Genomic DNA, 17794 nt, shown 5'->3' on the forward strand with positions numbered 1-17794 from the left:
GCAAACACGCGGAAATATCACGAAGATGCAGAAGTTTTTTTCCCGCCCGTTCGCGGTATTTTCTGCGTGTTCGCGGCTCGCCAACTTACCCATGCGGTTGCTTGCGGGCGCGGCCATCTTGTTTTCACTCTTCTCGCGGTGCATGATCGCGAGAAGAAAGACGTGATCGCGCGACGCATGACGTTACTGCGGGCGCGAACTGTCGCGAGACAGCGCAAATGGCTACCAACAATCCAACATCTCGTGGAGAACGCGACCGGATCGGGAAAAGTTGTCGGCGAACGCGGGGATTCAGGTAAGGCGATCGCGCAAGAATGTATTATTTTACAGCGCGAGCAAGAACCAAATTATCGCTAAGCTGCGGAATGCGGAAATTTTGACATTTTCGCGCTCTCCGCGGAACGCTAAAATGTCAAATTATCGCAATTTCCGCGAGCGGAACGGAAATTTTGCCCAGGCCTACTATCCCAATATGTAATTTGTTTGTTCATTGCTGGTTCTTCATCAGAAGACTGTTCACATGCAGCTGAGTCCTGCTGCAATTCAACAACTTTAACCAGTTATAGGTCTTCATTTGGTTCTTCTAATTCCATTTTATTTTTGTAGAAATAGTGAAAAAAGTAAAAGAAAAACAGCATAAAGGTTTAAAACCAATAAGAACAATTGATGGACAGAATGCAGAACAATATCTTACATTCACCCCAATACAGAGATCTGGGCCTAAATCCACCGTTTTTTTTTCTCACCATGCTATTCCAGTTGGAACCGAGCCATATGAAAATCAGTCTTGACCCTGCGCCCAATGGGAACAGTCCAGCCTGAACTGCCAGGCCATGTACTCCCTGGACTGGAAACAAGCATCCTAGGACCTGTTTCGGGGTTTCACGCCTCATCAGCCAGGATACCTTGACTCCAGTGGCATGGCGAGCACGGGACCCACATCTAGGCATACCCGTCCCACTCTGGGTGACAAATGCAAAAAGAACAATTGATGGACAGAATGCAGAACTATATCATATATTTACCCCAGTACAGAGATCTGGGCCTAAATCCATTGATTTTTTTCTCAGCATACCATTCCAGTTTTAACAAACCCATATGCAAATCAGTTGTGACCCTTCACCCAAAGGGAACAGTCCAGCCGGAACTGCCAGGCCAGGTCCTCCCTGGACTAGAAACAAGCATCCTAGGACCGGTTTGGGGGTTTCACACCTCATCACCTAGGATAGCTTGACTCCAGTAACATGGAGAACACGGGACTCACGTCTGGGCATTCACGTCCCACTCGGGTTGAGAAATGCAAAAAGAACAATTGATGGACAGAATGCAGAACAATATCATACATTCACCCTAGTACAGAGATCTGGGCCTAAATCCATTGCTTGTTTGTTCACCATGCCATTCCAGTTTGAACGAAGCCATATGCACATCATTCTAGACCCTGCGCCTAATGGGAACAGTCCAGCCTGAAATGCCAGGCCAGTTTCTCCCTGGACCACAAACACGCATCCTAGGACCAGATTCAGGGTTTCACCCCTCATCAGCCAGGATAGCTTGTCTCCAGTGGCATGGAGATCATGGTCCAGAGAGGACCTGGCTTGGCAGTTCGAGCTGGACTGCTCCCATAAGGCACACGGTCAAGACTGATTTGCATATGGCCAGGTCTAAACTGGGGTGGAATGGTGAGCAAAAGAATGATGGATTTAACCCAGATCACTTGACTGGGGGTAAATGTGTTGATTTGCCTTGCATTCCGTCCATCAATTGTGTGTCTTTTGCTTTCTCGCCCTAAGTGCGCCGGGTATGTCCAGATGTGGGTCCCGGGCTCACTGTGCCACTGGATTCAAGTTATCCTGGCTGATGAGGGGTGAAACCCCGAAATCAGTCTTAGGATGCTTGTTTTGAGTTGCGGGAGGACCTGGCTTGGCAGTTTGGGCTGGACTGTTCCCATGAAGCATTGGGTCAAGACTGATTTGCATATGGCCATGTATAAACTGGGGTGGCATGGTGAGAAAAAGAATGATGGATTTAATCCAGATCTCTTGACTGGGGGTCAATGTGTTGATTTTCTCTGCATTCCGTTCATCAATTGTGTGTCTTTTGCTTTCTTGCCCTAAGTGCACCGGGTATGCCCAGACGTGGGTCCCAGGCTCCCTGTGCCACTGGATTAAAGCTATCCTGGCAGATGAGGGGTGAAACCTAAAACTGGTCCTAGGATGCTTGTTTCCGGTCCTGGAAGGAACTGGCTTGCCAGTTCGAGCTGGACTGTTCCCATGATGCACAGGGTCAAGATTGATTTGCATATGGCCAGGTCTCAACTGGGAAGGCATGGTGAGCAAAATAGTGATGGATGTAACCCATATCTCTTGACTGGGGGCGAATATGTTGATTTGCTCTGCATTCTGTCCATCAATTGTCTGTCTTTTGCTTTCTTGTCATAAAAGTTAAAAACCATTAACATTTTCGAAATGAGTTTGGGTGAGAATGGGTAGTTTGATGGGTGCTTGGCAGTTATGTTCTATTCAGGAGTTCCGATGTTGAAATATATTTTTTGAAACTGTTGTTTTTTACAAATGTGTTGTTAAAATAAAGTTGAACCAACATGTTACAAAACAGGCAGCCTCAGACTTTGTGTAAAATGTCTACATATATGTTTTACTCTTTGACATTTGTATTCATGACTACTGACGTCATTGTGACCGCCGGTGTTGTTGTGAAGAAGGAAAATGCATTTTTTATGTAGTTCATTGCCAAATGAATACAAAGGGAAAAGTTAAATAAGTATCTTACTAAACAGCTACACTGAAACTTTATCTAAAATACGTCTATGTATGCGTTTTACACTTTCTCAAAAACACGGTATTTGCAGTATGTCCTTGGCAATCACAACATTATTGTAAAAACCTAAAATATCTTGAAATAAGATGATTAGGTAACTTTTTGAATACACAGATGGCAAATACAACAGTAAGTGGTTCACCGAGAAGATGTAATGTTTAATATCTAATCATAGAAAAAAATACAGCTGCCGTTATAGTTATGAAACAGATTTTAAAAAACAAAAGTTACAGGGACATTATAGTTAGGAAATAGGATCAAAAAAACCTTAGAAAGTCACTGAAAAAAACCATAGGTTATAGGGACAATATAGTTAGGAATTAGAATTTAAAAAAACTAAGAAATTTACTGACAGAAAACAAAGATTAAAAGGACGTTATAGTTAGGCTTACCTTTCACTCATATAAAACCAGAGATATTCAGCGGAAAAAGTTAGCAGAGCTGGCTATAACTTGCACCCCCACACTGCACTGCGAATGACCTCACGTATTACATCACTGATGACATGGACAGTGAAATCACTGATGGCATCTTAAATGACATCACTGATGATATCACTGATGACATCATCCCCAGAGTCTCTGATGCACCCACTCACACCCAATATAACCTTTCATACACCCACTTCAACTTCCATACTACCAATTTCAAAACCATTCACACACCCATACCAGTACTTATACACCCACTCTCTGATTCATAGGTCTGCATACACATCCACTCAGTCACCTATACAACCACTCATAATCCAATTCACTCACTAATAGAGCCACTGATATCCACTCATACACCCATACAGCCACTCACATGCTCTGTCAGTCACCCACAGTGTTACTCACCACCTACTCATAGACCCATTAGGTGAAAGATATAGCCACTCACTCACCCATACAGATACACACACACCCACTCACTTACTCATACAGATATAAAAATGTACTCACTCACATATACAGTCTGACAAAAGCACACGCTCAGCCATACTGTCACTCACAATCACTCATTCATACATACAATCACTCAAATACTCCAATACTCACCTATACTGCCTTTCACATATGCAGTTTCTTACCCATATACCAATGACACATCCACCCACTCACTTACACAGCCTTACATGGACTTAGTCACACATACAACCTCTCACAGATATATTCACTAACCCATACAGCCACTGACTCACCCATTCACTCATCCATGCAGGTAGGTAATTACACACCCTCTTGCCCACCCTCATAGACACTAATACACCCATACAGGTACCTAGACAGCCAATCAATCACACATACAGCCACTCACATACCCACCCATCAACTCATACAGCCACTTAGAAACCAACTGACAGACTGATACAGACATTCACACAATCTAGTCACTCACCCATACATTCACTGAGATACGTAATCACTCACTTATACAGTCAGTCACACGCCCACTGAATCATCCATACAGGCACTTATACACCCACTGATTTACCAATACATCTTCATATATATTGTACACTCGTAAATATTTTATAACCACCCAGAGTCACTGGACAGTGTCATCAGTGATGTCATTTGAGATGTCATGAGTGATGTTATCAGTGATGTCACTGACCATGTCATGAGTTATGTAATAAGCAATGCATTGCGGGGGCGAGTTATGGTTAGCTCAGCTAACTATAACTGCATAATGTCTCTGGTTTTGTCCAAGTGACATGTCAGCATAACTATAACATCCCTGTAACCGTTGGTTTTATGAAGGAAATAGATTGCTTTGAGTTTGACTATTCAACAGGAACAGAGAAAGTATGAATGATGCAAGGATTTTCAATGCTGCAGATCTAAAATTATTTTGCCTGTAGAGCATTCTCAACCTTTAAGTTAAAGATCACTTTTTTGGTTGTTTCTTTTAATGTGGATGAACTCTTAGGCCTAGAATCTTGTTCATATCTTGACCAACCTCGGAACTAAGGTGGTCTTTTAGGTCTTGGTGGGTAATCTGGCAAGGTAATATGGGTGGTGAGGCTTTTTTACTTCACACTCCATGGCAGAACACCTGGTCTATTTGAAGCTGACCACTGTGTGACAGCACTTTTATGTAAACAATGTTCCTTTGACACGGAGGGACACTGTCATTAGAGTTTAATGTAAAGTAGGAGCCATATTTCTGACATGACTGTTCTGCATTCAATGTGTAAAAAGACAGTGGCCTAGACCACCAGTTGTTTTCCTTGCACGTGGGAGTAATAATTTGTTTTCATTGTCTGGGACCACTGTGGCCCAAATGATGTTACTGGACAGGGAAAATAAACATCAGGATGAGTACTCTAATAGGGCAGATATCTTGCTTTATAACGGTAGTCCTTAATTTGTGCTGGTGGTTGCAGGTGGAAGGCACTGGTAATTGTTTTGAGTGACTGGGGCTCATTTGTTATCATGATTTTTTGACAAGAATCAAGATAAAGGCACAAGAGCAAGAAAGAAGGCAGAAGAGAAGGATAGGTAAACACTGACAATGGGAGGAAACAGGAATGAAAAGTAATATCCTAGAGTGACCCAATGAAACAGGAAGCTTAGATGGTGGAAGAAAGAGCCATGAGGTAGAATCAGACTAGGAAGGCTTGGGAGATAGCATGACAGCAATTCGCTGCACCTGTGGGGGGTGTCCAAAAATAATCCGTGGCTCATTCACTTGTTTCATTCTTTTATTAAACAATGTTATGAAATACAGTGACTCTGTAGTGGATAGGTGGCTGCCATTAATTGATTGCCAACTCTACCAACGAAGGCTCCACCTGCAGTAAATCAGCTCTTCCTCCACCTCGAAATGAGGAAGGGGAATTGTGAGTTTGGTAGAGTAGGAGATCTGCTGATTTGGGTGACGCACTCAGCTTTCTAACCACTAAATAAACCCCTAATTGATATGTTTCATTTTAGTTTTTTCTAGGACTCTAACAAACCTTGAGTTGTTTTCAGACAGCAACTTCAAATTCTCCCACTGGAGCTACTGCTCATTTTTTCCATTAAAATATCCACTGAAATTTGTAGTCCTAATTTAAGAAAGATACTTTTAGTGTCCAAAGTCAAGTTAGTGTATGTGCTACAACCGTTGACCTGTAAGAGAATGAAGTGTCTGTGTTTAAAATTTCTCTAGGAATCCTTGAAAATAACAGTGAGTCTGGTCCATAAAGGTACCACAATCAACTTCAAAACTGCTCCTTGGTTTCTATTGTCTTGCTAAACATTGAAAGAAATGCATTTAAATATATAGACTGGGTGTAAAGTGGCTCCCAAGTCATGTGTGACACTTTCAATCAGCCCTAATGTGGAAGGGACTCCAATTATAATATTAACTCTTATTTTTCTTGCTTGTATATGGAAGAGGTGAACTTTCTATTTGGTACCTGCAGCATGCATCACATTCATCATATATGAATAATGTATAACTTGTTGTTGGAAAGGCAGACTATCCATGACAAACAAGCAGATTGTTGTGCCTAGAGGAGAGTCCTGAAAATCTGTCAAGTGCCTCTTTGACATGTGTGTCACCATTAGCCAATTTACACTTTCAACAATCAACCCTTTAGGTCTTGGTACATTATGCCCATACTAACTAATTATATCAAAACCGACGTTCCACAATAAAAAATTGTCTGGGGTATAAAGAAAGACTGATGAAGGTGTCGCACATGACATCATGGCATTTGGTAGCTATGAACAGTTGAGCATCTCTGAAGACTGGGTTCAGAGAATCTTGATGTTACTCACCCCGTCTCAGTTCTACCAGACTCGCTGAGATACAGAACTGTATGGAAATTTCCCTTTGCTCCAAACTTTATACTAAAAAATCTTGTTTTAAGACCCTGTTACCAAACATTATAGTTGGGCTCTCGCTCACAACCACAGTCCAGGTTCTGGCAGAAATAGTAATGAGATTTAACATATGCAGTAGCAAGGAATATGGGGTGAATGTTTTCATGCTCCTAATGGCCAAGGGTATACCGAGACGTTCCCATTGAAGCAGGGTCAAGACTGATCTGCATATGGATGTGTCCAAACTGAGGTGGCATCATAGGCAAAAAAACGATGGGCTGGAATGCTACTCAGAGTGATTGCCAGTGGTTGGACTTATTGTAAGCCTTCCTCTCTTCACCTCTTTTGAGTTTGATGTCACACCCCAAGTGGCCAAGGGTATGCCAAATATGAATACCGTGTTCACTATGCACTGGAACCAAGCTACACCTGACCACAAATCCCCAATCAGAGCAAAACAGGTCTTGAGTAGCTTGTGTTCAGTTGCGGAAGGACCTGGCCTGGCAGCTTGAGCTGCACTGTTCCTATTGGCACAGTATTGAGACTGATCTGCATATGGCTGTTTCCAAATGGAGGTGGCATGATGGACAAAAGAACAAGTGGTTGGAATGCTACCTCTTGCAATTGCTAGTGACTAGATGTCTTGAAAAAAGGGGCCAATGGTGTGCACAGACATGGGTCTCATGCTCGGTGTGTCACTGGAACCAAGCTACGCACAACTGAAAAGCCCCAATCAGCACAAAACCAGCCTTGGTTTGCTTGTGTTCTGGTTGAAGGAGGATCCATCATGGCAGTTGGGCTGAGTGTTCCTATTGAAGCAGGGTCAACACTGACTTGCAAGTGACAAGGTCCAAACTGAGGTGGCATGGTGGGAAAAAGGACAATGAGTTTGAATGCTAACCTGAGAAATTGCCAGTGGTTAGACCTATTGCAAGAATTTCTCTCATCACCTTTTGTGTATTTGAAGTCTCACACCAAGTGGCCAGTGGTCTGATCAGATGTGTGTCCAGTGCTCACTATACCAATAGAAGCTACCAATACCCAACTGAAGAACCCCAATCAGGGCAAAACCAGTCTTGGCTTGCTTACGTTCCATTTCAGGGAGGACCTCACCAGACATTTGCTGGCTGGACTGTTGCTACTGGAGAAGGGTCGAGGATGATTTGCATATGACTTGTCCAAACTGAGGTGGCATGGTGGGTAAAAGAACAATGCGTTGGAATGTGACCCCTTGTGATTGCAAGTGGCTACACTTATTGCAAGCATTTCTCCGTCACCTTTTGTGTGTTTTGTTTAACTGTCTAAAAACATATTGCATCTATCCCCCAAAAATTATAGCAAAGTTTAGAGCCCCAAACGCGTTTGCAAACTGGTCTCCAAATGATGCCAATTTTTTAATAATAGCACTGAAAATTATTATTCAGGTTCTATTACAACACAATATTTTAAACTGCAATACGTTTTTTTTCCCCAAAACAATCTTTTCAAAAACCCTAATAGCTCCCTATACAATTATATTTCAATTTGATTAGGTTTTAACCAATATGAATAGAGGCCAGTGCTCAATTTATAAAAAAGAATAAGTGCTAGGGTCCCCGTCGGGAGCCCACTGTGTCTTGCACCTCTCATTGTCCCTAATAGCCATATTAATGACAGTATCAACACAACTACTAACCATCACACTCCTACAAGTGTGAAAATTCAGATTATTCAAGGCACCCGATGCTATAAGAATGACTGTGGCAGCAGATATTGTTCTTTTTTAAAGTATATTGAATTAATAAATGATTGTTGTTCTGCTCACTTCTAAATTAAACAGACAACACCAACCTGTAGCAGACTGTCATAAGTGCCGGTGTTAACAATTAAGTGCCAGTGCAAAGCACCAGAATCCACTGCTTCAAATTAAACACTGATATAGCTCCAATGTGTTTAAAACACTTCATTCGTATACCATACTCACCAAACATTTTGTGTGAGAGTATCTCAACCTCACTGCAAAATGCATTTAAATCGTATCAGGGTTTAATCAATTGTAATCTCCTAAACTGCTTTAAAATGCACCATTTGATATTAACTTTCCCAAACGCAGTAAGGGGACAGTCCTTAAATCTGCTGTAGAAATATTTTTAAATCTTAACAGTTTCTACTTATGTTACTTGTCGAATGTGTTTTAATATGTACCAAATGTTAAAAATGTTCCCCAGAAATAATTAGGATGTAACCACGATGCTTTCTCAGAAGTAAATTTTGACACTTTTTAAACTGGCTCTGTAAACTGGATTACATGGATATTTCTACTCTGTTTTATCTTACTTGGTGAGGTGGGCACATTGTACCTACAGTTATTTTTGCCTCTTTTGCATGATGGGCTTAAGCAGCGGTTCTTAACATGTGGTCTGGGACATCTGGGTTTACTTCAAGCCTACAGAGTAGGCCCTGACTGCTTAGAAATGCAAATATTTTTAACATATTAGTAAAGTGTATATGAATGAAGACAAATTGAAAATTTTTAAAGTCTGTAAATGTGAAGGAATTTTAAATTGGAGACTAAAAATGAAGGGGCATATTTATCAATATTTGATGCAGCGCAATGCAGCAAGACTTCTTGCTCCGCTGTGTCAAATGGAGAGGGCAGAAATGCACCATATCTAACAAGATATATCATATTTTTGCTCTCTCTCCATGCACTGGTGCACTGTATAGCGCCTGGTGACCCGGAGGTGCTGACGACGAACGCCTATGCAGAGATCCTTGCCCGATTGTGCACGGGTGCCTGGGTTGCAGACAGGATTGTTTTTGCGCACGAAGGACACCTTCCTGCACAAAAGCAATCCTTACAGGCGTTTCCTCTTTCTAAGTGTGTATCAGAATGCAGAACACTTAGAAAGAGGAAACAACAAAGAGAAATAAGGATATTTCTCCTAGTTGTGTCTCTATTAGGAATGAGTACAATTTTGATGCATTCCCAGGTTGACGTGTTCTGGTAAATCTAGGAATGCTCCAAAAACATGGATGTGGTGGGAACAACCACGCACCACACATGTACCGTCTTCCTGGCTCAGAGTAATGAAAGGAAGCGACCTGCGCTGCCTTGCGTTACTCTGAATATACCAAGCAATGCAAGGTGGCTTTGCATGGCTTGATAATTCTGACTTAAGGATTGCGTTGCCTTTGCATTATCTTGCATGATGCAATGCAATCCTTTTACTAAACCACGCCTCCCAGTTAGTATCATCAGATAGATCCATTGGAGCAGTGAAAATGCATCATACAGAATACAGCTTGGATAATGAATGGCCTCAACTGAATTTAAGTAATACTCCATTCTTCACATTAAGATTAAAATGTAGAATTGTTTTATATTTGTTTGTGAATTAAATAAAATATTTAAAGATTTGTGAATTTGTTGAATGAATGTTTGTATCTATATTTTTGAGTATTTTTTTGTGGTTCAAATGATCTAAAATTCTTAGGCTGGGGTCCCAGGCTTCTAGTAAAGACTCCAGGGGAGAGGCCCGGATTCCAAAAATATTTCAGTGGGGGGTCACCGTGTTCCAGTGATGATTAAGTGGGGTCCCACAGAAGTCAGTAGGTCACAAACCGCTGGGCTAAAGGACAGACATGAAGGATTATGGGAACTTTGGTATGTTTAATGCTTCCATTGTTATGCTACATTTTCTAAAGGTAGTCATTCAAATGAGTTTTATAATGCACAATGTGTTAAGACTGTCATTCAGAATTAATGAGGAGAAAGCCACGATGCATCCTTGTAAGTAGATTTTAACTCATTTCATGAGCTGATTTTTTATTATGTCAACTGTTGGATGTTGGTTTTTATGGACACTTTGGCTCTGTTTTATCTTACTCTGTAACGTGGACAAGCTAATGACCTTTAGTTATTTTTACCTCTGTTGCACCACAGGGTAAAAGACAGATGTGATGTATCATGAAAACCGTATTGTGTCTAATGCCTTTATCACTGTGCTGAGTGAGTCACATAATCTCATATTTGACACAATCTCATAGGGAAGGCAAAAGAAAAGATGCACAAGCCATCGCTATACTGAACAATGTGCCATAGAGACACAGATTGGCCCCTGTCACTGAAAGGAAATATACCTGTATGTTTTGATCTCCATTCCCTAGCCCTGTCCCTCAATTAACTCTCTTTCCTGTGTACATGTTCTCCGTCACCTTGTCCCTTTAGTATAATAAGGCCACATTTTTACACAGACAGAAAACGGGAAAACTTATTCGACTTCTAAATGCTTCTAGTAACAGTGTGCATCAGTAAAGGATAGGGTTCAATATATCTTTTGTGATTTGTTGTATCGCCATTTGTCCCACAAGATGTAAACATTTAGACAAATAAATACTTTAAAAAAAGAAAAGGAAGATGGCACACTAATTGCAGTTCATTTAAAAGAAAACTAACATTGTTAGACAACACATTTTAGAATTCACCTCAAGCTTTGCTACTTCCTAATCTCTCTTGAAAGCTTAATCAATTCTGGTTAACTCAAATTCAGGGTCTCCCTCGCTTGTTTACTTTAACAGATTGAGCAATAACTGACAACTAATCTTAGTTTATGGAAACATTATTGGTATCACATTTGACTTTTCTTCGATCACTTGTGATTTATCATAGGAGAAATGACTTAACTTGGTTCTCTTTCTTATTTAGATTTGGACGAAGACGGCTGATAATGTGGTCCTACTTGCAACTGGCAGTCTCCGGGACATGTACAGCTTTTTCACCTAACTTTATTTCATTTTGTGTTTTCCGCTTCCTGGTTGGGATGGCCAACTCAGGAATTGTCCTGAACACAGTGTCACTGGGTAAAAGAAGTGTATCCTTTTATATCATTACCGATCTTCTCCAAGCTGCTTGCATGTTTGACAAAAACTCCCTTGCTTAGCATTGACATTCTAGCCCTCTGGAAATGTGGTTCTTCTTCAGATGTCACACTCTACAGCCAACAACATATAGCCATGTTACTGGAGAGAATGACACAAAATGAATTCCAATTGGAAATCTTTATTCACTTTTACAGGTCAAACAGTTGCTTATAGGTATGCCCTGGAACAATGACATATATTCATTTGAAGACTGCTCTCCACTCTTTGCTGGATGTTCTTTATACATTTTAAAAATATATGACCCAACTACTAGTCACTTGGTACATATACTGGTATATATATTTGGTATATCTTAATTAAGTAATACCACCAATTATTTAATCAGCATACAGTAAATATACGTTTCTCATAGGTATCTCCCATTAAGAAGATAGGTGTCTGCCTAAATGTATGTCACTTGCCACATGCATGGAGTAAGTGAGCTGTAGCATAAATAAGATGTTATATGTTTACACCCTTTGAGATAATTTGTTTTCTATCATCACAGTGGCTTTCAGCCACTGTTGCTCTCACAATGGCTCTGGGCAGAATTTAGCCTAAGGAGCTGAAACATTGACACGCTGGGTATGGAAGAGCTATCCAGAGAGAGAACTGTGGAAATCTAAATACCACTGCATAGGATTACTAAAGATTAGTTTATGATTGTGAATGTGGAATAATATTGGATTGTTTTGTATGTCTTAATTAATGCACCGGCAATTGATGACGGGTGGTGACGGGTATGCAAAAATAGTTTAGTTAATTTATTGTTAATTCATGTTATGCCCAGGCAGTCCTCCTTTTTCCTTCTGAGTGGCTATAGTAAAATTATGGAAAAGAAATCTACTGAGAGATTATGAGGATCCTAATGCTTAGTGGGGGTCTCATGATAATTAAATCTCACTATACCCAGGGCATGTCTATTGCATACGCTGTAGTCGGTAAAAACAGGACAGGAAAATATTAGGATTATTTGCCGTTTACAAACATTGAAGCGGAGGGTTGAGAGTACAGAAGATGAATGTATCTGAGAAAATGCGGGCTAAAACCATGTCATTTGTGAGCACCAAACATAAAATCCCATTGAACTCGATCACAAGCTTTTTCAGCTCCTAAGGTTATTGCAGCTTAAGGGATATTAAATTTAGATGCCATTGGTTGGTGGAATTTACTTTGCCATCATCAGGGATTAGATAGAGCTTATGCCCTAATGATTTGAAGAGATTTACTATGTCTTCTGCTCACTTCCTACTTATCCAGGACTATTACTCGTTCTAGACCTGTTAATAACACGTTTGATCCCCCATGAGGTAACTATAAGTCTGTTTGAATGCTATAGGTATTTAGAGATGGCTGTTAAGGCATGCTCCTGTTATTCATTTTGACTAATCTTCTTCTTTTCTCTTTAATTTTTGTTCTTTTAGTTTTATAAAATTAAAATTCCACTGTTCTATGTATGCTTATTTTCTCTAATTTGAAGCATTATAGTGAATGATATTGAGAAAAGTCCTGGAATTATCCCAAATCAAACTCAGCTTCACAAATCCTGATTGGTGTATACAAATTAAGTCAGGACTGACTTGTTTAATACGTAAAAGGACTTTAGCGACTCTTACAATCCGTACTAATAAAGGAGACATCTGTAATTCCCACATTTGGATAAATCTTTACCTTTTTTAGGAAGTAGGTAGAGCATTGCCTTTGCTCTTTAGTTAAAAAGTGAATGATTATATTTAGTAATTTTGGGATCAGAAGATGTGCAAATTAAGAATAAAACTGGACCGAAAAACCATTTGGACCTAGTGCTTTATCCTAAGGAAGTTGAAGTACAGCATTTTTAAGTTCCAGCTCAGTTATCTCAGTGTCCATTATGAAAAGGTCTTTTTTGAGATCTGAAGGTTTGATGATAGAATGAAAGAAGTTGTCTAATTGTTCGTCAGTAGACAAGGACTAGATTAGTACAGTATTGTGTAAAACACCCTAATATTTTGACATCACTAGTGTGATTAACCCTAAGAGTATCTGTCATAACGTGTATTTTGGACTTTTGCTTCTTCACTTTTAAATAATTTTCCAGCAGTTTTCCAGCCTTGTTGCGACCACCAAACATTTTAGCGTTAACTTTGAGTAAAGAACCGTAAGCGTTATCCTAAGATTGTTTGTTTGTTCATTATATTTTAATTTAGCTTGTATTAATCTGGACAAAGTATCTGTTTTAATAGAGAAAAAATGTTCATGTTCTAACATTGTGATTTTTTTAATAATAATTGTGAATATTCTTTAAGTATTTTTTTTTTTTGGTGGCAACATAGTCTATAACAAAACCCTTTAAAATGAACACGTATAAAATTAATCTGAGAGTCGGAAATTAAATTAACTGCAAAGAAATCATTAAACAAAACGCCTGTGAATTCCTCAATAAATTCTTTATATTGCAATAAGGCATTATTAAATGTCCACCTATGGGGAGGAGAGATGTCGCTAGCAGTATCCAAATCTAATATACAGGGTCAGAGATGAGAATAGAACCTATCACAACATTTGGTACAGATTGAAGAAATTCTTTGGTGACAAATAAATGATCTATTCTGGAGCGTGAAAAGTGAACAGGGGCAAATAGGGGAGTTCTAAAACAACTGGATGAGAAGTTCTTCACAAGTAAATTAACCATTTGGAAGATATACCCGTCTGGAAAGTTTTTTGCATTTTATTAGAAATATATCTAAGCTGAGATTGACGATCTAAGAAGGGATCCATTAATTGATTGTAATTGTCCCCTACTATAAAGTTGTCCAAGAGACAAGCAGGTAAAAGGGATGAAAAACAATCTTAAAATTGTGAATCCACCGCTAGGGCCATAAACATTGCCTAGCAAGAAAATGATATCATTCATCTTAATATTCAATAATAGCCATCTACCAGCATCATCTTGTGTTTCATTTAACAATTGAACAAGCAAAGATTTATGTACCAAAGTTAAATTACCATTCTTGTTATTAATAGCAGGAGAACTAAAATATACCTAACCCTCGTCTGTGCAAACAGTCAGTATATTGTTCCTTAAGATGCGTCTCCTGTAGGAAAGCAATTTGGCAATTCAATTTTGAAAGGTGAGTAAGCACCCTCTGCTTTTTAACAGGGTTTTGAAGACCCTTTAAATTCCAAGAATTAATATGTAAATTAGCCATTGAAAATATGAACAATAACGATTAACCAAGAAGACATATATAAACTTAATACCAAATAATAGAAAACAAAATAAATAGGACGTGATGTGGAATGGTGGAATAACAAGTAAACATGGTTGCATATAGAGAAAAAATAAAGCAGCTGGAAATAAATGTAGAGAGAGATAAGAACATTGAAAAAGAGATAAAGAAAAGGGAAAAAAGACAAATAGTGTGAGGGAGTTAAAATAGCTAGTGCAGAAAAAAAAATAAAAGATGACAAAAGACTTTAGTCATGGTTATCAATGAAGAAAAAATAGGTTATTAATGGTGAGAGGGGGAACAGGAAACAGGACAAATAGATGCCCAGCCTGAACAGGGAAAAATCAAGGATTAAGATTAATATAGAACAAGTAATGTCATGAAAAATGAAGTAACTAGAACAAAGAAAAAAGAATACAATACAACATCCAGATGAACTAGAAAATACACTCAAACTTACCATACTAAAAATGACAATACATCTCCAACATACCATGTAAACCAAAAGCAGGTAGGCCCCGAAAGGCACTACAACAAATTACTTTGGATTAGGGGGTAGTATGGGATCTTTTAGGGAAACAATAAAACAAGAGTTACAAAATTATGGAGAGAGCAAGTCAGGTTTTTCTAAGTTCCATCTCTTCTCCCTTGTGTGAATGTATGAACAGCTTAAGGTCCTTTAGCTCCTCGAATGTGGTTGTTTTATCCTTGTATGTGACCTTAAAAACAGGTTAGAATAAGCCGGTATCTTTCTGTCTCTTGGCGGTGGCTCTAGACCCATCTAGACTAAACAAAACCTTCTGCCCTGACCAGAGCATCTGTTTCTGTTGTTTGGCCATTGTGAAGACATCCATTAGGTCTGAGTATTGTAAAAATAAAGCAATAATCCCTTAAGGTCTATTAGAATTTAAGGACTGTGTGGGGCCCATCCGATGAGCTCTTTGGATATTCAACTTGACCAAAGACTTTAAGCCAACATTCTTTGGGTGATGAAGCTTTAGGCATTTAATCATGTCCTGCCCCTCGGAGTCCTCTGAAATACCATTAATATGAAAATTATTGCATCAGTTGAGATTTTCTAAATCTTCAGACAGTTTTTTCAATTGTGTTAATCCCTTGGTCAGAAAATTCACTTGGGCAGCAGCATCTTTTGCTTCACTAACCCACTGCTCAACCGTTATAAGCCTTGAATCAAGAATAGACTACTTTCTTAGATATAAAAGGCTACGTTTCAGAGTGTCGTCAGCTGCAAAACTCTTTTTGAATGTCATTCATCGCATAACACAGTCAGTCACAGAGGCTGTGAATTACAGTGATGACATACTAGCTCTTTTGGCCACATGGAAGGAACATGATAAAGAACTTGCACAAGTATGTTGTATACTTGCCAATGCAGGTCTCACTTTAAATGCGGCAATGAGTGAGTTTCCTAAAACCAAACTCAAGTTCTTTGGTCATATCTTTTTTGATTGGGGAATGACTACTGATCCATATAAAGCACAAGCCTTGTTATTCATTTCTCCCCTTACAAAATGTAGCTATGCTGCGATCCTTCCTTGGTATGGCCAAGTTACTGTTCAATGTATAGACCTGTGTTTGCCAAAACTGAATGTTCCAATTCGATGTACATGTGAATGTAAACAAAGCTTCAAGAAAATCAAGCATGCAATTGAGAATGCTACTGAAATGGCTTACTTTGATCTGAAATTGAATTGCAGACGGATGTTGTTGCTGATGCAAGCCTAGTGGGGTTGGGTGCCATCTTTTCCAAGCACACTGGACATCCCAATGCCCCAACACACATTGTGGCTTATGTTAGCTGAACTTTGTCATTGATGGAACGTGCCTATTCACAACCTGGAAAAAAGCCTCACTGTGGTGTGCGCTTGTGAGTATTTTCATGTGTTCCTATATGGAAAGTATTTCACAGTTGTCAACTGCCACCAAGCATTCCTCACCATGTTTGCTAATCCTAAAGCCAAGAAGCCCCATCGCATTTAGAAATGGGGGTGTATTGCAGGACCATAATTATACGATTGTGCATCATCCAGGAAAAGATTACAATTCTGCTGACTACTTCTCAAGTGTGCAAATACAGTGTCATGGCAATTCTTTTAAAGCAGCTGATGCTTATGTTAATTTCATTGTGAAATCCAGTATCCCTGCTACCATATTGTTGAAACGAATCATTGCTGCCACGAACAATGATAGAGACTTGCTCATAGTCAAAGACATGATTATACATCAATCAAGGCAAAAGCATACTTGAACTCTTCATAATGACCTGGAATACCAGAAATTCACAAATGTGCAAAAAGAACTTTCTGTTACTCCTGAAGGCATCATCTTACGAGGGTTGAGAATTTTCATACCAGAGAGTCTGAGACAGCAATTTATTGAATTGGCCCATGAGGGACATTTTGGATTGTTGCTACTAAACGAGTTCTACAGGACCAAATGTTGTTCCCTCATCTTGATGAAAGAGTTGAAAAAGAATTAAGGGCATGTCACTTGTGCAGCGGCTTGTCTTTCAAAACAACCCTGCATCCGCTAAACATGTCTGATCTTCCAAAGCATGCATGAGAGAAGATTGCCATAGATTTCTCTGGACCCCTTGACAATAGACATAATCTACTATTGTTCACTGACAAAATACTGCCACCTAAAATATCATGCCACAAAAGTATCGGGACATAAAAAAAACGAAGTCAAAAATATCGTCATCCTATACTTATAATGGTAAGTGCCAAAATTTGAAAAAAAAGATATGATTGTCACTGTTGATGTATAAAATATTGCTTTTTAAATATATTACATAATAAAATGTATATAATAAAAATAAAACATATTTAGGGCCTTAATTGGATGTCAGTCGGAAAGCCTCAGACCAAAGGTCACAGGGTTTCCGGCCAACATCCAGGGTTTAAACTCCGACCGCCTTCTTACAAAGAAGGCGGTCGGAGTTTACCCGGCTGGGAAAATCGACGGGCTCAAGGATTCCGTTAGCCAGTCGTAAGCCGCACATAATCCTGAACTGATTGCTTTTCC

General features: G+C 39.4%; 1 pseudogene across 1 annotated transcript in view; it reads left to right on the forward strand.

The window, feature by feature from the left end:
• LOC146798600 (solute carrier family 22 member 6-A-like) overlaps positions 1 to 17794 on the forward strand; it is a 540325-nt pseudogene that overhangs the window by 121489 nt on the left and 401042 nt on the right. The window contains exon 3 of the transcript XR_014969190.1: positions 11323 to 11477. The product of XR_014969190.1 is annotated as a solute carrier family 22 member 6-A-like (transcript). The remainder of the gene's footprint in view (positions 1 to 11322; positions 11478 to 17794) is intronic.

This window comes from Triturus cristatus, chromosome 9, assembly GCF_964204655.1.
Source record: "Triturus cristatus chromosome 9, aTriCri1.1, whole genome shotgun sequence".
Classification (NCBI taxonomy): domain Eukaryota; kingdom Metazoa; phylum Chordata; class Amphibia; order Caudata; family Salamandridae; genus Triturus; species Triturus cristatus.